This window comes from Hippopotamus amphibius, chromosome 7, assembly GCF_030028045.1.
Source record: "Hippopotamus amphibius kiboko isolate mHipAmp2 chromosome 7, mHipAmp2.hap2, whole genome shotgun sequence".
NCBI lineage: Eukaryota > Metazoa > Chordata > Mammalia > Artiodactyla > Hippopotamidae > Hippopotamus > Hippopotamus amphibius.
Window position 1 is genome coordinate 148,563,637 of NC_080192.1, and position 20,766 is coordinate 148,584,402.

At 45.9% G+C, this 20,766-nt stretch overlaps 1 long non-coding RNA gene across 1 annotated transcript in view; it reads right to left on the bottom strand.

The window, feature by feature from the left end:
- LOC130857375 (uncharacterized) overlaps positions 1–20,406 on the bottom strand; it is a 49,711-nt gene extending 29,305 nt beyond the window's left edge. The window contains exon 1 of the long non-coding RNA XR_009054811.1: positions 20,310–20,406. This is a non-coding gene — a long non-coding RNA (uncharacterized LOC130857375). The remainder of the gene's footprint in view (positions 1–20,309) is intronic.
- Between the last annotated feature and the right edge of the window lie 360 nt (positions 20,407–20,766).

A 20,766-nucleotide genomic window follows, 5' to 3' on the forward strand; every position in this document is an offset into this window, starting at 1 on the left:
TTCTTTCTGATATTTACCTTAATATACTCTGCCTCTAATTATCTCAATGACAGTAATAATCACAGAAACCAGCTCCATCATGTGTGTCCCCCAAAACCACCGCATCCAACTCTTCCAATTTATCCTTCGTTCAAGTCAAAGGCCCCTCTTCAGCAGCAGGAGAATTTGTTCATCCTGCTGGTGTACAGTGTGACCACCTGCAGCCCAGACGCCTCCTGTCTTGACTGTAGTTTGTGTTCAGGGTTACACGAGAGACCAGTGTACTTTCCTTGTCATGATTTCTCTGTCCCATACTTGGGCATCTTTAGAGCACATTAACAAAGGTTACCGCCTGTAGCATAGAATCTGCAAGGATATCTTCAGAGAATAAATGAGTAATAATGAGGGTTGTAGCTCAATATCAAAAAACAAGCAACCCAATCAAAAAATGGGCAGAAGACCTAAATAGGCATTTCTCCAAAGAAGACATACGGATGGCCAAGAGGCACATGAAAAGATGCTCAACATCACTAATCATTAGAGAAATGGAAGTCAAATCCACAATGAGGTATCACCACCCACTGGTTAGAATGGGCATCATCAGAAAATCCACAAACAGTAAATGCTGGAGAGGGTGTGGAGAAAAGGGAACCCTCCTGCACTGTTGGTGGGAATGTAAATTGATACAGCCACTATGGAGAATAGTATGGAAGTTCCTTGCAAAACTAAAAATAGAACTACCATATGACCCAGGCATCCCACTGCTGGGCATATACCCAGAGAACACCATCATTCAAAAAGACACATGCACTCCAATGTTCACTGCAACACTATTTACAATAGCCAGGACATGGAAGCAACCTACATGTCCATCAACAGATGAATGGATCAAAAAGATGTGGTACATATATACAATGGAATATTGCTCAGCTGTAAAAAGCAATGAAACTGGGACATTTGTAGAGACATGGATGGACCTAGAGACTGTCATACAGAGTGCAGTGGGTCAGAAAGAGAAAAACAAATATCGTATATTAACACATATATGCGGAATACAGAAAAATGGTACAAATCAACCAGTTTGCAAGGCAGAAATAGAGACACAGATGTAGAGAACAAACATATGGACACCAAGTGGGGAAAGCGGGGAGGGTTGGGGGGGAATGAATTGGGAGATTAGGATACCAAATTGTACACTCTAAATATATGCAGTTTATTGTATGTTAACTGTATCTCAATAAAAGTTCTTAAAAAAATAGTGAGGGCTGTGTCCATAGAGAGCAATAACTTTTTTATCAACTTACTGGTTTGAAAAATACATTTGACATATTTAGGGCCACAGTGTACTAAAATATATTCAAGGTGAACATGCGGTTGATTCTGGTGTTTGAACGTGTTTATCTGGTTCTTCATCTTTTAGAAAGTCCATATTTTTGTCAACAATAAAGCTGCAAGAGAGAGTGGGTACGTGTGTAGAGGACACTCTGTTTGGGGTTTGTTTCAGGTTTTATTTTATTTGCTTATTCACCAGTTTACGAATCTGTAGCGCCAATTATATATGCGCTCTTAGATGTCTTTGACACTCACATCCTTGGAGAATGTTCAGAGCCTAAGATTCAGAGCCTGGATTTTCGGCACGTGCGTGGTGCACCAGCACCCCAGCGCTGTCCTCCTGCCTGTGCTCCACACTCTCTCACGCAGAGTAACCAAAACCTAAGGGTCAAAACGCTGGAAGAGATTCGCTTTTGCTTTGGGCTCAGTTTCGTTTTTGTCTTTTGTGTAAAACACACGAGGCAATGGTGCCCCCACCGAACGAGAGCCCACTGTACCTTCTTTGTTACGATTTCTTTGTCAAAGAGATAGAGGACGGCAGCAAAAAGTTGGAAATCTAAAATAAAAGACAAAAGGGAATGCAAGAGAGAAACACATAACATCACAGGTGAAGAATCCCTTCAAAGGGCTTATCTGGCAAATGAACACAGGTAAGGACAGAGTCTGTGACCCTGAGGACAGGTCAGAATTACACACACTGAAAGACAAAAAAAGAAAAGAAAAGAAAAAAGAAAAGAAAAGAAAAGAATGAAGGAAACAGAATAAGGCATACACGAGCTGTGGAAAATACCCACCATGTACCATTGATGTAATTAGAGGTCTAGAAAAAGAAGAGTTCAAAAAGAAAAAGGCAGATGATTATCTAACAAGTTGAAGATGGAAATTTTATAGAATTAATAAAACATAAACCACATGTCCAAAAGCCTAAAGAATCCCAATAAGGATAATCTTCCAACCCCCCACCCCCACCCCAAATACCAAACCCACGTGCAAGAAAGTCCTGAAAACCAAAAGTAAAGAGAAATCCCTGAAAGTATCTAAAGAAGGAGAAAAAGATTATATACAGATGAACAAGATTAAGAGCATTTTAAGCAAATGAGAAGGCACTTTTAAATTACTCAAAAGAAAACAAAAACTGAAATGAAAACTTCCAACCCAGAATTCTATACTTAGCAACAATGCCTTTTGAATATGTAGGTAAAATAATATAAAGACGTTTTTAGAAAAACAAAAGCCAGGATAATTTAATGGCAGGAACTGTTAAAGGATGTTCTCCTGGTAGGAGGACGGTGACCCAGAGAGAAATGTGAATTGACAAGAGGGGTGAGCACAGAAGGGAGGAAGAAGAGGCTTTGCCTTCTTTTTATTTGTTATAAAAACTACTGATCATGTAAACCAAATAGAGAAATAACATACTGTGTGTTTCCTGAAAATACAGAAGCAAAAGGAAAAAGGGGGTGAGGAATACATGCAGGCTCATAAGGTCCTTAACCAGTACCCAAACGATACAACAAAAAGAGGTATACTCAGTAATCCAATAATGGAGCAAAGTAAAATCATGAAACACTCATTTAATCAAAAAGAAGGCAAGAAATTTTGGGGAAAGGAGAAAAATGTACAAATGGGACAAATGGAAAATGGGCAAGATGATATATTTAAACCAAACCATATAAAAAATTATATCATATGTAAAATGCCTAAACACTCCAATTAAAAAATAGAGATTATCAGACTGAATAAAAAAATCACACCAGCCTAGGATGTTAAATACCACGTGTTTTTATTTTTGTTTTTCTGGTTTTCAGGGTTTTTTTCCTCTAAAAAAAAAATGATACCAGATTCAACTCCATTATATCTACAGAAGGCCCACTTTAAATACAATGAATAGTTTTCATTTTATAATTTTCACTTAATATAACGAAAAAATTGGAATATATATGATATAAATAGTAATAGAATTTGGAGTGTATACATTAATATCAAAAAAGTAGACTTCGGAATAAGAATTATTTCCAAAGATGAATAAGTACTAGAACAAACAGAAAAGGAAACGGAACCTAGGAAGTGCGCTATCCAACAACTTCATCTGTTCGACATCTACAGAACCATCACCAAACAGCAGCAGAATATATATTTTTTCAAGCGCACATGGAGCGCTAAAATAAACCATATTCTGGACCCTGAAACAAATTTCTAGAAATATAAGAGGACTGACAAAAGGGTGGACAAAAGTATGTCTCCACTCCACAAAAGAATTAAACTAAAAATAATTATGTAGAAATTCTCACTTGGAAAGTGAACTATGTACTTCCTTGTAAACCATGAGTCACTGGACGAAGTGAGAGAGTAGCACTGACATATATACACGACCAAATGTAAAACAGATAGCTAGTGGGAAGCTGCTGCATAACAGGGAGATCAACTCCATGATGCGTGATGACTTAGAGGGGTGGGATAAGGAGGGTGGGAGGGAGTAGAGGGAGGGAGGGGATATGGGGATATGTGTATACATACAGCTGACTCACTTTGTTGTACAGCAGAAACTGGCACAACAGGGTAAAGCAATTATATTCCAATAAAGAGCTTAAATAAATAAATAATAATAATAATAAAAATGCCTGTAAAGCTGTGAGTCCAGGGCCTGGTACACATAGTAAAGGCTCAATAAATGTTAGCTATATAGCTGTATAATATGTACTGATAATAAACATTCAGACAATACAGCCAAGTATGATTACAAAAGAAGAAAATACTAACTTTTTTTGTTTTTAAGGAAATAGGATGGTATTATGTACATTCTTTCATAGACTTTTTTTATCTCAATAATATATTGTTGGGATATTTTTATGTTAAAAATAAAAAATCTGCATCACCATTTTAAATTACAGAATAATATTAAATTTCTTGAATAATTAAGAAAAAAAGAACCAAGAAAAAATAAGCAAAGAAAGCCCAAAATGATGCTCTAGGAAAAAAATAAGAACAAAACCAGTGAAATTACAAACCAAATGGAATTAAAACTGTGTCCTTGTCAAGAACATTGAAATCGACAGTGCACTGGAGAGAGTGATCAATGGGGAACAGAGGAGTCGCAAACCACCAGCATCAGAAGCAAGGGGACAGCACTACAGAACCAAAGGCTCTGAAAACATAATAAACACTGCAAACAACTTTATTACAAAGAATTTGATAACAAATAAAAAGGATAAATTTCTTGAAAGATACAAACTATCAAAGTTTGTTCAAGAAAAAACAGATGGGGGCTTCCCTGGTGGCGCAGTGGTTAAGAATCCGCCTGCCAATGCAGGGGACACGGGTTCAAGCCCTGGTCCGGGAAGATCCCACATGCTGTGGAGCTACTAAGCCCATGTTCCACAACAAGAGAAGCCACCACACTGAGAAGCCCAAACCCAGTAACGAAGAGTAGCCCCCACTTGCCACAACTAGAGAAAGCCCACACACAGAAATGAAGACCCAACACAGCCAAAATAAATAAATAAATAAATAAAATTTAGTTTAAAAAAGAAGAAACATACCCTGAATAGCCTTTATCTTTTACAGAAATTTAATTTGTAGTTAGAAAGCATCCCACAAATAAAACTTCAGGCTCACATGCATTCAGTGTGAGTTCTACTCAACAGAGAAATAATACAAAACCACAGAAAGTTCATGAAAATGTAGATGAGAGACACTTCCTAACTCATTTGTGAGACCAGGATTACACTGATACCTGGATACCAAAACCAAAAAAAAAAAAAAGAAATGGTGTCACACGAACAGAGCAGTACAAACCAGTACACGTCATGAATACAGACACGAATATCCACTGACAAAATATTAACACTTGAATCTAGTGACAGATGAAAGGATAAGACAGTGACCAAGTAGAATTCATCCCTAGAACGTAGGCTGGTTCAACTTTCAGAACCACTGAATGTAATTTGCCAGATCAGTGGCCTAAAAAACATAAAGTCATCTCAACAGATGCAAAAATTTTCCATGAAATTCAACATCCACTTCTGATAAAAATCTCAATAAACTGATAGAATTTTCCTCAATCTGAAAAACGCATCTATAAAAGACAAATATTTACATAGTTAATGGTGAATAACCGAAGCTTTTGCCTAAAGATCAGAAACAAGGCAACTTCTGTTCACTATTGCTCTGGTGCCCCTCCCACTGTACCAGGACAAAACAAATAAATACTGGGGTACAGATTGTGAAGGAAGAAATAATAGTACCCTTATTTACAGACAACATGATCATCAATATAAAAAGAAAAATCCCACAGAATCTATGATCTTCCCACAGTTTCAGTTGGGACAGGATGTATCTTTTCATATATTTATGACTAGTTATAATTCTCTTTGTTTACAGACAAGTTTATGTCCTTTGCACATTTTTTTCTTTTGGGTTTTTTTCTAACTTCAGAAGGCCTTCTTAAATTACAAATACAGCTCTTCAACTATCATTTGTATTAGAAATAATTTTCTATTTCATTGTTTTGAATTTATTTTCTAATTTATCTATTTTTTCCTACATGATTAAAAAACATTTCTTCATCGTCCAATTTGTCTGCCTTTTTCATATGGCTTCTGTATTATAAATGCCTTTCTAAATCTTAGAACCCTCAGAGATAAAGTTTAAAGGAATATATTCCTCAAAGAATGCTCACCATCAGACTTCCAAGAAACACAAAGAGACGTGATTAAGAACACAAGAAAATAAGTAATACCCTAGGAGTTATGCAAAATTAGCAAATTGCAGAGTCAGGTAATCAAAGGTTACAGATGTTAAAATTAAGTGTAGAATATAAAATGAGTACACTTATAGATTTAAATATATAAAAGAAGTTATTGTAAGGGAAACCACAGAATAAAACATTATCAAAACCAACCAGTTTTTGATGATCAGGAAAGTAAACCTAAAGACATTACACGGAACACAGCACAGAGACACAGAGAAGTGGGAAAAAGGAGAGAGTGTGCTGTATCAGTCCCTTCTAGAAGCAGACACCCACCAAGGGGTCCATGTACACCTGCGAGGCGCAGGAGGAGCGAGTGGGCAGAGATGGCTGGGTGTAAGGTGGGCATCAGAGGGCTGTGAGGCGAGGGGTGAAGGGAGGAGAGTGGGTAGCACATGCCCGGCACCCCAGCACAGCTCTCCAAACACCCCAGACAGCAGGGCACCTGAGAAAGGTGCCTGTGAGGGGCTCCTGCTCCGGACGCCTGCTGGGGGGAGCAACCCAGGTGCTCTTGAGGGGAGACCTGAGCACTCACCTCCATGGACAGCAGAGAGGCCGCAGACAGGGAGGATGTTTCAGATCCCGTCACATCCAGGTGCAATTCCCCACAAAGAGAACAGGCGCTGTGTGGAGGGGCAGAATTCTCAGAGAAAATGTTTGAGGACTGCTCAGAACTGATGCAGACACCGCCTGATACCAAAGAACACGAAGGGAATAAGGTCTTTCGGACGCAGAGTGTAAGCAGCCACCTGACCAGAGTGACACGTCCACTGATGGCCGAGTTCTGGACAGCAAGAGTGAGAGTTAGAGGAAATAAAGCTTCAAAACACCAATGAAAAATAAATCTGCATTTATTTTCGTATTCTGTAACTCTTTCAGGAAGAGGGTGTGGTAAAATGAGCTTTTTAGTGCTAAAGAGACCATCACCCCCCAAACCTCTAAGGATCCCAGAAGGAACGCCTGCGATGACACAGGAGCAGTGCAGGGAAAACAGCAAGACGTGGGAAGAGCTGGTGGGAAAAGCAGTAATAAAGTCTGATTTTGAAGTTAGAAAACAAGAGAGCACGCGTCCCGTCAACAGCAGGGCACGAGTGCAGTCGGTGCCAATGCGGTTCCCGTCTCCTGGGGCCTTGAGGGGGGGTCTCCTTGCAGGCACATATCCTCCCCTCCCTGGTCCATCTGGACCTGCTTCCATCGTCCCTTCGGCTTTGATGAACAGCTGCACTGGGTATAAAATGTGGGACTGAGGACGTTCTTCCCCCGTCAGTACCTCGGACAGCGCCATCCACTGTCGCCTTCCCTCCATAGTCGCGGGTGAGATGTCAGAGCCGGAAAACGCACCTCACCCACCCACCCGAAAACATGCTTTGTTGATGCACTTCTGACAAATGAGAACAGCCAGCCTGAGAACTGGAGAGCCTTGTGGGATTTAGAAACCTGGCATTTTCTCCTCACGGGATTATAAACTGTGAACACAATTAACAGCTAACAGGATTCCTAAGGAGCACGGTCAGCTTAGCCAAAGATATGGGAGCCCGCAAGAATCTGGATGGGCTGGTGCTGATTTCCACACAAAACACGATCGCCTATCATTAAATCCCTTCTTACAGGAATATCTGCAGAGCCTCTCTGTTGATAAAATAGAATATTGAGCACAGAGTCAACAATACTGATGAATGTGTCTAAAAGCTGTGAAATTATAATTTTATAATGAGAAATTTTAAATTGCAGGACAAAAATTGCATCTAAAGGATGGTTTTAGCTAATAGGATACATGGTGAAAAAAAGCCAGAAGGAAGCATACGAAACACCAGCCTGCACACATCTCCAGATCACACCCTTTCCTTACACTGTTCAGTGCTTTACACACTTTCCACACTGAGGCAGGAATATTATGTTACTATACGCACAAATGTCAAAACGTGAAGCAGATGTATTTAAACCAAAGGAAGTAACAGAAAGAGCTAGAATCCCACAAGGAAGGACCGGAGAGGGGGCTCATGCAGGCAAGTCCACATGCTCCCCTGGGGACCCTGCTTCTGAGGTCCAGCTTCGTCCCGTCACCTCAGTCCTCCCCTCCTCCTGGCAACCCAGGGGCAGCCTGAGGCTTGGCTTTCATGGCAAAGGTGGGGACACCACCTGCAGCCCCTCCCCTCAGGGCAGCTGAGCCGCTGCTTCTCACTCTCCCCAGGGCTCTGCTCCCTATTCCAGAACCCGCTATGCAGACCCCTCCCCAACCTGCCCCTTCTCCTTCCCAGCTGTGAAAATGAAAACTACAAATCTGAAAGCATTTTGATTCCACCCTGATAAAAGTGAAAGGAACCTGTGGGTCACAGTGGAATTTGATAGAGCTTAGGGAGGAAACAGCTGTAAGGCAAAAGCACTTAGAATTTCAGAGATCTGGGCTGGTCCCACCCACATCAGGAAGACAACACACAAGGCACATCCCTCTTAGAGGAAGCCTAGGTTCTGCATCACGTCCTGATAGGAAAGCTTTTCAATTTTACCTCCACTCTGTCTTAGCTACCAGCTTTCTCCTCTTCATTCTATTCATATTCTATTACTTAACTTAATATACCATGCTATATATGCTCATATCAAATTAACAGTTAAACTACAATATTATCCAATTTAGAAATTAATTTTTTAAAAGTGATTAAATCTTATCTAAGCTTTGCAGCACTTCCCATATGTATGTTTAGTTACTTTTTCCTATTTCATGGTGGTAGTTAGAACAAATCTGTATACAGAGAAGGGGAGTTTATATTTATGTCAGTGAGGGTGTCATTATTCACCTTTTATTATCTTCTGTTATTAGCAATTTCAGATTTAGATTTCAATTTCTTAAATCTTAGAGATATACAGTGGTTTTAGGTGAATATTATTCCAAAATCCTGAATGTCAATTTAGAATGTTTGACCTTATTAACTATATTAACATCAAAATATAAAGTATATGTTTTTTACTTACATTGCATCTTAAAGTTGAAATAAAAAAGTTTTGTAAGCTCAAATTAATTTTTTATATCTCTCTGGATTTTAAATGAACCAATTTCTTTTTTTTTAAGTTTTTATTTTAATTTTATTTTTATCTTTATTGGAGTATAATTGCTTCAGAGTATTGTGCTCATTTCTGCTGAACGACGAAGTGAACCAGCCATGTTACACACATATCCCCCCATCTCCTCCCTCCTGAGCCCCCCTCCCATCCTCCCCATCCCACCACTCCAGGTCCTCACAAAGCATCAAGCTGATCTCCCCATGCTCTGCAGCAGCTCCCCACCAGCCATCCACTTCACACCTAGCAGTGTGTGTATGTCAACGCTGCTCTCTCACTATGTCCCAGCTTCCCCCTCCATCCCTCCGGTATCCTCAACTCCATTCTCCATGTCTGTGTCTCTATTCCTGCCCTGCCACTAGGTTCATCAGTACCATTCTTCTAGATTCCATATATGCGTTAGCATATGGTATTTGTTTTTCTCTTTCTGGCTTACTTCACTCTGTATGACAGACTCTAGGTCCATCCACCTCACTACAAATGATTCAATTTCCTTCCTTTTTATGGCTGAGTAATATTCCTTTGTATATATATGTGCCACATCTTTTTTGTCCATTCATCTGCTGGTGGGCATTTAGGTTGCTTCCATGTCCTGGCTATTGTAAATAGTGCTGCAATGAACACTGGGGTGCATGTGTCTTTTTGAATGATGGTGTTCTCAGGGTATATGCCCAGCAGTGGGACTGCTGGGTGATATGGTAGTTCTATTTTTAGTTTTCTAAGGAAAGTCCATACTGTTTTCCATAGTGGCTGTACCAATTTACATTCCCATCAACTGTGCAGGAAGGTTCCCTTTTCTCCACACCCTCCCCAGCATTTATTTTTTCTAGGCTTTTTGATGATGGCCATTCTGACTGGCGTGAGGTGATACCTCACTGTGGTTGTGATTTGCATTTCTCTAATGATTTGTGATGTTGAGCAGCTTTTCATGTGCCTCTTGGCCACCTGTATGTCTTCTTTGGAGAAATGTCTATTTAGGCCTTCCGCCCATTTAATTCCATTGACTTAAAGCACAGGAGATTTTAGCTGTAAATTCTGGTTCCCACTGCATTTCAAATCCTAAACAATGACTTAGATAAGTGACTTTAGAGTTTTCCTCTAAAGCAATTACACGAAATTCACAAAGCTTCAGCCAGCCCAGCTTCACTAAAATGTCACTTCTTGCAGAATTTAAAAATATGCCCCATTTTATAGTCCAGTCTTGTACTGTGTATTCACCACAGTTACCACGACAGTGAGACAGAGAGTAAAAGTAAACAACAAAAATACTTTACTTACAAATAGATATTTAATGTATAATAATAAAGGAAACTCTCCAAAAGAGTCTACTTCAAATTTATTAGACCATGAATCATATAATTTTAAACTGAAATTTGAAAATGTATGTTTGACTTTGAATTTTTCAATATACTGAAACAAAGCTAACAGAAATACAATTCGGTGGGAAAAGGGAAAAATATTTTAAAACTTTGAGAGTCATGACTCTAGAGACATAAGCATCTTCCCCATTTTTCTCTGACCTTGCGGGTGAGTCACAGACAAGTTGGTAGCTGCCAACTGTCGCACGGAGAGTCACCTGAGAGCCTCCAGGGCCCAGACTCCAGGGTCACAGAGCCAGGGCACCACCGGGCAGCTGGCGGTCCCGGGCAACCTCCTGAGCAGCTGAGCTGAGCACCTGTGGTTGACACGCCCTGTTCTCTGCTAGCATCGCTCTCTTCCTCTCGACACGCGCACTCTGAGTGTGCCTCTCTTCCTGTGACACAGACACAGCCCCGGCCCCAGCAACAAGCACAGTCATGGCGGTGCAGGGAGGAAGCACGTGCCGCCTGCGCTCCCAGAATCTGTCCCCTCGAGTGTTGGGGGGTGGGGTGGGGGGGCTGGCCTCCTGTCTGGACCCGTGCTGTCCTCTCAGCTCCCAGCGCAGCTCCTAACAGGTGCTCAAACTTTGCTCTGCTAACTATGTGTGTGCGTGTACACCCATGTACGAATGTGTGCATGCATGCATGGGGGTGTACACATTTGTAACCACAAAGCACTTTTCCAAACGACATGTAATTTTACCTTCATAAAGTCCTGCCTCCTTCAGGAAAAGCCTCGAGGCTGAGAAGAAGGTCAGCCTGGTGGCACTTCTCCTGGGCGCCCTCCCTCGCAGGAAGGAGTGAACCCTCCAGCACTTCTAATGCCACCCGCGCAGAAACTGCTATGTGTCCCTGTCACACAGACCGCGACAGCTTACATGTGTCGCCGAGGCGAGAGGACCTGGTCCAGGGCTGCACACCCTCCCCGAAGCGCTGCAGCCTCGGCCCATGGATGAGGAGTGATTTCATACTTCTCAGCACATAATAGAAACTAAGATAATTACAATGTGAAAAGTCAAACTGATGGAGCCATTTGGTAAAGTATAATTATATGAAGAGAAGTCATTAAGGATAACATTCTGCAGGGTAGAGACGAGAAGAGAACACATTATATTTCACCATTAACAGTCATGCTGATTTGTAAAATTGATATTAAATGCAGCTATTTTAAAAATATAAAGGCACAATTTTACTCAAACCCAAAATAGCTAATCATAAAGATAAATTCTCAGTACAAGAGCCAGAAACAGAATGTTCTCCCTCTTACTCACAGCATTATCCACCATTAATTCAGACAAATGCCTATGATTCAGCTAGTGCGTGTGTATCAGCTATTATGCACCAGGCATGTAACTCACTCACCCAGCCCTGCGTCTCTTTCTGAAAGAAAGAGGAACCTCCCCACTCACTCACCAGCAGCCTCACCGGTACAGCGGCAGTCGTGCCCTTCCCGAAGGAATCACGGACTCAGACTGGTCCATATTTACACCTGAGGGTGGCATCAGGCCCATGAAACACGGGCACCAGATGCCTGGACAGAGGTGGGTTCTGACAGCAGCAGAGACGGGGCACCACAGCGAGTAGGAATTCACGGGGCTGCCGGAGGCTGCCGCAGAGGCCAGGGATGAGACCAGCGTCCAGGGAGAGGACGGCGCACGACCTAAGGCCCTGGGCGGCCTCGAGGACGCCAGCGCGTGGGTGACGACGTGGGCGGGTGTGGTGCTGCCGCATCCGAGAGCATCTGACACGGAAACACACAGCGAGGACCGGCTCTCAGGACCAATTAGGAGGAGGATCCTGGAAGGGTTAACTGAGCGGCCAGGCAGGGCTCAGGGCGGCACCGCGCTGGACACCAGGGGGCACGAGGGCAGTTAAACCAGAGGAGGGTGAGGGTACCTGGAAGCAAGAAAAGAACCCACGGCAGCAGGTCCACACAGCCCACTCTGGAAGGCGGAGCAGAGGGCCAGGTCCCCAAAGAGCCGCAGGAGGACGGAGGGAAAGCAGTGGGCGGGAAGGGAGGCGTGCGCCCGGAGCCGCGGCAGCGCAGACCCTCCGGGGTGACGCCAGGCGGCGCGGGCCTGGGTCTGGCTCGCCGCAGCCTGAGCCTCTCAGGGACACAGGTGAGGGCGGGGTCAGCTGGGGCAGGGACCACGAAGGGACACGTCACGCGGGGAGGGACCAGTCAGGCGGGTGCCTTCAGCTCCCCTCCCACCTCTTGGGAAGCTGGTCTCCTCTCTAAAGAAGACTTGACGGCCACCTCACTTAGTTTCTGAAAGTTGTGTCATCCGAAATGTGTGCAAACGTTGCCACACGTGACATTTATTTTCAATGGGAACTGTTGTCATTCCTGCTAGGCGTAACTGACACATGTCACACTTTAGAAACACAGATTATTCTCCTAAACACTAACGCAATGAACAAGATGTCCTAACGTAGACTCTGGGTGAATCCATGTGGTTACATTCTTACTGATAATAATTCACAAACTGGACAATAAAACATACACCAGCTAAGACCATTCACATTCATCCTAGAGATGGAATTTGATTCCTTCAATGTTTTGTCATTTAAACTACTTCGATTAAAATATAAATAATTACAGTTACTTCCTTTTTAGTCAAGGCTTAAATGCAATTACCACCCACTGCACAGGGGAGGGGAGTCTGCCTTCAACTAAGATCTGCACGAGAAGTCAAGCAGTACCAGTGCTAACAACACGTTTACACGATCGTATTGCATATTTCCACTAGTTCCCTTCAGTGTCATAATATGACATCCGTCCAAATCTCAAATGAATTTCGGCGCCCATCAGGACTAGAGCTGATGTCAAAATGTCAACAGTTTAGAGTCAGATGTGTTCACTCACAACACGCGTGACTGTAAATAACCTGCCAGACGCAGTGCCGGGGGTGAAGCGCAGAGAGGAGGGGACACAGCCGCTCCGGGCACTCGCAGGAGAAGCCGGTCAGCGCGGGGCCGGCCTCCCCCGCGGGTCCGCTCGACGCCCAGGCAGAACTGGCCTCTTCTGTTTCCAACAGCGCCCGCTAAGAGCTCTGCTAAGCCAGCTAAGAGGCACGTTCACTTTTTAAAAATCCTACTTCTTTGCTTAATTAAAACACAGCTAATTAATAACGTTTATAGGATGTAAAACTAAAGCCTCCGTAGAAATGTCTCACCAATAATTTTAATTGAAAAATCACAACAGCATAACAACATTCACTGCATTATTTTAATAGCATTGAAGACGAAACGCAAGAGAGGATGGAGGTGAGGGCTTCGGGGAGGCCGGGAGTGGTGGGGGTCCCTGGTGCATAGCGGCGGATGCTCAGCACAGAACCAGTGGGGACCTCAATGTCGCCTGAATGAAAGTGACATCTAGTGTTCGCTGAAAACAAGCCCACACCTCTCCAAAAGTACAATCTGAATGACAGCATGCGGTAATCAGCTGGATAATAAGGAAAAGTACACATCATTTTAAATGCAAATACATTTTTTCCATGAAGTTCTCGTGCATTTTTCCCCCCAAAGCATTTCTTTAACCTGTCGTGGTTCATCTCAGAAAATACATGTAGATTCTAATTAGCGAGTTTCTGAGGGTGTTGGAATCAGATCTGAACTGACTCTTAGAAACCAAACCACATGTTCTCTGGGTGAGGGGTTCCCCGTCCCCGTCCTGCCTGGGGTGGCCCCCCATAGCCCGTGTCCACGAGCCTCAGAGAAAGTGTCTGCTCTGAGAAGAGCGGACCCGGGGCCCAGGTAGAGAGTCGGACCTCCACCACCTGATGCCACCTGCTTCCTGTGGTGACAGGCTCTCCGGGACATGGCACTACTTTCACAATGCCTTCCACCACGGGGGTACGGTCTGACAGACAGGGAACCAGGCTGTAAGCTCACTGACTTGGCTCCCCTCACTCCATCCCAGTGATAAAGCAGCTCAAAGTCTCCGTCTCAACTCACTCCCTTGATGGAATTCACATCAGTGCTGCCCTGTCAGCCTGTCTCAACTGTGTCCCTGGGACATCTCGGGACATGGAACCAAGTTAACATTGAAATTTCGGGGCTTCCCTGGTAGCACAGTGATTAAGAATCCACCAGCCAATGCAGGTGATACGGGTTCCATCCCTGGTCCAGGAAGATCCCACGTGCCATGGAGCAACTAAGCCCATGCACCACAACTGCTGAACCTGCATTCTAGAGTCTGTGAGCCACAACTATTGAGCCTGTATGCCGCAACTACTGGAGCCCGTGCACCTAGAACCCATGCTCCACAACAAGAGAAGCCACTGCAATGAGGAGCCTGCACACCGCAATGAAGAGTAGCCCCCACTCGCCGCAGCTAGACAAAGCACGTGTGCAGCAATGAAGACCCAACACTGCCAATTAATTAATTAATTAATTAATTTTAAAAAACTGCAGGAAAAAAGCCATATGTATGTTTATGTAGCTATACAGACATGTAGATATAAAAGGTTGCTATTCTACATATGTTGTTTGGTGAAATACGGCAATTTTTACATCTGATATTTTCAATAAATAAGCATACTTTTTAAACTTGGATCTTGTTAAAATGTTCACTGGGAAACATATCTCCTAGTAAAATCAGGTAAGTCTCCCTTTTAAAATATGTGAATCTTGCTTATGACGTCACAGACATCACCAGAAATTCTACACTTGGAATCAGAGATGAGTCAGCAAGGATGACAAACACATGAGAAAAGCACGAAACAAACAGACAGCCTTCCCCCAGGCTACCTGCCTCCTTTAGCTCCCGTGGTATCACGTCTCTAGCTAACTGATGAAGGGTGACATTACCAGATGCACACTTTAAGTGACCTGACATGCTCTCACCTTCAGCTGCCAAGCCACTGTGGGAATCACACATGACTGTCTCTTCCCGGCTTCCAGCCCTAGGATGGAAGCGGTGGTGTCAATTAAAAACAGAAAATGAGCGTTCAGCACAAACCAACAGCAGTGTTTGAACATGAAAGCAGGGCACCCTGCACACTGCACCGGCGGTTCTCCACCAAGGTTTAAACACAGGACACAGGTACTCGAACCAGCTCAACTTAGGAAATACACGTAACAGGAAACAGCTACCTAAAGCAAGAGAGGAAAAGAAGCTCCGATCCTGAGCAAGAGACATTCAAATGTGGCCAAATTTTCACAATTCAAACCAGCAGTTGTAAGGAACGTGTATTTCTGATTTCAAAAAAAAAAATGTTTACAACTAGAAATATAATGGGTTTTAAACAACTTTCTTTTATGTCATTGTTTTTTCCAATTAGAAGCACTAAGTTCTCCTTCTTAACTGAAATGATTAAATGGCTATGTAAAGCCAAGGATGCTAATGCATGGTTACTGATAAGAAAGGCAGCAAATGCATGTTGTCTAAATGCCAAGAATTCAAGTGACAATCAATGGCCATGAGACGTTTAGGGCCATTTTCCAGCCAAGGTTCCAGCCACGGTTGCCTGTTATGAAGTTCCTGTTTTAAAAGACACATGTGCAGAGAGAACACTTATCAGGTTCGTTTGAAATGAACAAGCATCTGCGCCCTGCCTTGGGCTGGAGCACGCAGCGTCGGAGCACACCTGAGAGCACCGAGCAGATGTGCAGCTCCTAACCGCCGGCGCGGCTGCAAGACTCCAGGCGGCGACGCAACTCCCAGCCTCTCCCCTGAGCAGCTCACTGCATCACCCCAAGCACATCTTCCCGGCTTCACTTCCACCTGCGGCAGCTGGAAAACTACTCTGTGACAAAGTACTCGACACAATCAACAAGGAACTTTACGTGAAATTTAATTTCAAGATTTTGCGATAATATCCCAGCCTGGCATAACCTGATGGAAGAGGCAACTGTCTCTACACACGCTTTTTTTCTTTTTTTAAAAAAAGAAAATCATAGTCATTAGTACTGCCCTGGTTTAGGAGTATTCCGACACACAAGCATTTATAAAAGCCTTCAACCTACAGACTTCGGAAACGTTTCTCCAGTACCTTGAGAAGGACAGCGAAACACACGCCGGTTTCCATCGTCCCTCCTGGGACTGGGGAGTCTGTGGGTACCAACCCTGGCGGACGCGGTTCCGGCAGGTGTAGCCCATCAGCCCGGAGCCTCGGCTCCCAGTCCCCACACTGCTTCCAGGACAGTCGGTTACGCTGGGGTGGCGACCCAAGGCTTCCAAGAACTTTTCGGTTTTGTTTGAGACACATTTCTGTTTTCCCCCAACAGTTGAGTTATTTAAAAGTAAGAGGGTCGGGGGGGAGCCTTGCGGACAGGATGAGAATAGATCTCTCACACACACACACACACACACACACACACACACACACACACACACACTCGGTATCACGAATTCTGTGTCGCGAGCTCAGCTGCCCCCTAAGTAGCGGGGCGCTCGGCTGGGGACCGCAGCACCGGGCAGAGGGCCCCCAGCCCCGAGCCAGGCTCAAGAAGGCGCCCGTCCTGGGGGGCTCGTCTCCGCGCCACCCTGGGCCCAGGAGTCGCTCGCGGGAACACAGGAGAGCCGAACCCCGAACCCCGAATCCTGGAAAACCTGGATCCCACGGGCCACGGAGCCGCTGCACCTTCCCAGCCCTCGAGGCGGGAAAAGGCGGACCTCACAAGTTTCCCTCGGGGATGCTGGGGTGGGGAGAACCGCGGGGCAGGGGGTCGGCGATGCGGATGGGGACGCGCGAGGGAAGGGCGCGCGGAAAGATGAGGGGGCGCTGGGGGAGGAGGGGGCGCGGGGGAGGGGCGCCGGGAGGGAACCGGGCGGGAGGGAACCGGGTGGGAGGGAGGAGGCGCAGGGGGCACGGGGACACCGCGTGCGGAGGGGGCTCGGCGGGAAGAGGAGACACGGGCGCGGGGAAGGAGAGGGCGCGGAGGGGAGCTGGGCGCCGAGCGGGAGGGGCGCGCGCAGACAGGGCGGCCGGGGGGGCCGGCACTCACCCGCGCGGGCCCCGGAAGGCGGCTGGGGCGCCCGCGGGGGGCGGCCAGGGCCGGGGGTCCCTCGGCGCTCATCACCGCCCACTCGGAGGGGCCCCGCGCGAGGCTCCCGGGGCCCGGCGGCCGCCGTGTCCGCGCGCCTCTGCGCTCGGGCGCCGCTGGGGCTCGGCTGGGGCTCGGCTGGGGCTCCGCGGGCCGCGGCGGGAGGGGCCGAGCCCCGCCCACCGCCGGGAGCCCCGCCCCGGGGAGGAGGGGCGCGCGGCCGCCGAGGGGCGGGGGCGGCGGGGCGCGCGTCTGGCGGCGGCGGCTCCCTGGCCCGGGTCTTGCTCTCCGCCCGCTCGGCGCCCCCGCCGCGGGCCCGCTCCCCGGGGGGCCTGGCCCCGGGCGTCCCCCGGTCCGCCGCCGCGCGCCCCCGGGCCTCCCCCGCCCCCGGAGGGTCGCAGCCCCGCCGCCCGCGGGGTCTCCGCATCGCGTGGCGCTGACGCCGGCCGCTGGGGACTGTCCGCCGAAGGAGGGGACGCGGACGCCGCGCCCGGCCCGCGCCCTCCCGGCGGCCGCGCGCCCCTGCGCCCCCGGGCGCCCCCGCTCCGGCCGGCGGTGCCCCGGCTCTCCAGGGCAATGCTGGGCTGTGGGGACTCGAGTCGCCCTGGTTCAGACGTGGATGAAGGTTTGGGGTGTTTCTCAGGGAAAACACCCCCCCACACCCCACCCTTTACAAAGGGTCTGCCGGCCTTTAAGGAGCAGCAAGCGTGTGTCTCGCTCCCTCTCCAGATCCCGCGTCTCCCGGACCCCCGCCCTCTCAGGGCCCAGGCGCGCAGCCTTGCGTCCCGGGAAGCCCGTGCACGGTCCTTCGAGGCGCGGGAAGCGCAGAGGCCGCGGTGGCCAGAGCTGCGCGGCCGTCTCTGCAGGTAGGACGCCTGACGCGGGGCGGGCACGTGGAGACCGAGCACACATTAGGGAACGCTGCGCTTTCTCACCGCAGCCTGGTTTTTTCCCGCTTTACTGGGAAATGATGCATGGATAACACTGCAGGTGTATGGAGTACAACGTGTTGATCTGATACACTTATATTGCAGTGGGATTACCCTCGGTTAGCAGACCTTCAGCAGGTCACACGATTAGCATTCGTTTTAGAAGTGAGAATATTCATGTGTATAATAGGGTCTTGATCCCTGCAGTCACCGTGCTGTGCCTTAGTTCCCCAGAATTCATTCATCGTATAACTGAACACCGGCTGGTCACCATCTCTGCGGTCCCCCGGCTCCCAGCCCCTGGTACCCACCAACCTGCTCTGCTTCTCTGAGCTGGGCTTTTTTAGATTCCATATTTAAGTGAGATCATACAGTATGTGTCTTCCTGTGACTCGAAAGAAGACCCTCGACGTTCATCCATGTGATTGCAAATGGCAAGATTTCCTCTTTCTGATGGCTGAATAATATATGTACATACAATATACATATATTTACATATATGCACATACGCGTATATATCACATACATATGCGTATCATATATCTGATATATATCACAATACCTCACACATACACACACCCCGCATCTTCTTTGCCCGTTCACCCATCGCTGGACACGGGAGTGGTTTCCGAGTCTGGGCAGTTCTGAATAATGTTGTGATAAACATGGGAGTGCAGGTATCTTGTCAGTATCCTGTTTTCATTTCTTTTGGTTATACACCCAGAAGTGGGATTGCTGAGTATAATAATAATTCTATTTATTTTTCGAGGTACTGCTTTCTTCCTACGAGCAGAAAACTCGTGTGTGTTTTTAAAAGAAGTGTATCTGCATAAGCCATAGTTTCTTGATGTTGTCTAAACTGAAATTCACTAAAGAGTAAAAAGTCTATTAATTATTTCAGAAAAAGAGCAACACATGACCACTACCATATTTCTAGTTTTTAACCTGATATTAATATGAATTGCATCTGAAACTCACAAGAACTACATTGTAGGGCAGTGTCACTTTTTCCCAGTCTTCAGATAATAAAATGTACTGCTAAATTAATATTGTTTTGGAAATTTGTTAATATTTGTGTGCTAAGGAGTGGAAGTGAGTACTATTTTTGAGACTTTTGGAAAAATGACATTTCACATTAAAAAGGATGGTGTGATATAATCAACAATTATATACTACTCAAAGAACAGGAGGGAAGGAAGGGAGGGAGGAAGGAAGGAAGGAGAGAAAGAGGGAAGGAAGGAGAGAAAGAGAGAAGGAAGGAAAGAAAAAAAAAGAAAAGAAAAAAGAAGAAAGGAAGGAAGAAAGAAGGAAGGAAAAAAGAAAGGAAAGAAAGAAAGAAAAGGAGGAAGGAAGAAGGGAGGGAGGGAGGAAGCAAGGCAGGGAGGGAGGGAGGAAGGAAGGAAGGGGAGAAGGAAAGAAAGAAAGAAAGAGAGAGAGAGAGAGAAAGAAAGGAAGAAAGGAAGAAAGGAAGAAAAAGAAAGGAAGAAAAAGAAAGGAAGAAAAAGAAAGGAAGAAAAAGAAAGGAAGAAAAAGAAAGGAAGAAAAAGAAAGGAAGAAAAAGAAAAAGGAAGGAAGGAAGGAAGGGAGGAAGGGGGGGGAGGGAGGGGAAGAAAAGAGAGAAAGATTCCACAACAGTGGAGGGGGATTCCTGTAGGGACACCTCTCCGGGAGCCTTGGCTGTTGGGGGCCCTTGAGAACTGGCGGATTCTGGGAGGACTGAGAAACCAGCCAGGGCTAGCAGGAGTGTCCTCGCGCCTGAGCAGCTGCAGGTTAGTGCAAGGGCTTTTAAGGCCTGTTCCAAGAATGACGAGGTGGTGATCAGTAAAAGGCTATAACTGTGTGTAAATATTTATACCTTTTACCACTCTTAATATTCAGTATTTTTCTCAAGCACTCACACATTCAACAACAATTAATTACCGGAGATCCGAAGAATGTAAGAGCACCAGGTCCTCGCGGAGCTCAGGGTCTAGCAGGCCACTGACATAAACACTGCTTCCCTCATGGGATGGGTTACAGGCAGGTTACCGCCCATGTGATAAAATCGGGTTCCTGACATGCGTGTTGAATGTTTTTGAGAGTGCATGAGTGGACTCAAAACTGACTGTGTCACCATAGCCTCACCTGAGTACGACTATTTGGAGAAGACATGAAGTATATCCAGCAGGCACTGGAATGTTCAAGTATGTACCTGAATTTTTAGAATGCTCTCCAAATAGAAATAAGCCATGAATACATTTAGTTTTGACTCATAACCAAGTCCCAAACCTGATTTTCAGTTATGTAAGTGCACAGAGGCTCTGAGGAGAGCATTGGTTTCCAAACACAAACGTACTTTGATTTTTCACAGGCTTAGGTGAAACGAATAGAAATTTGA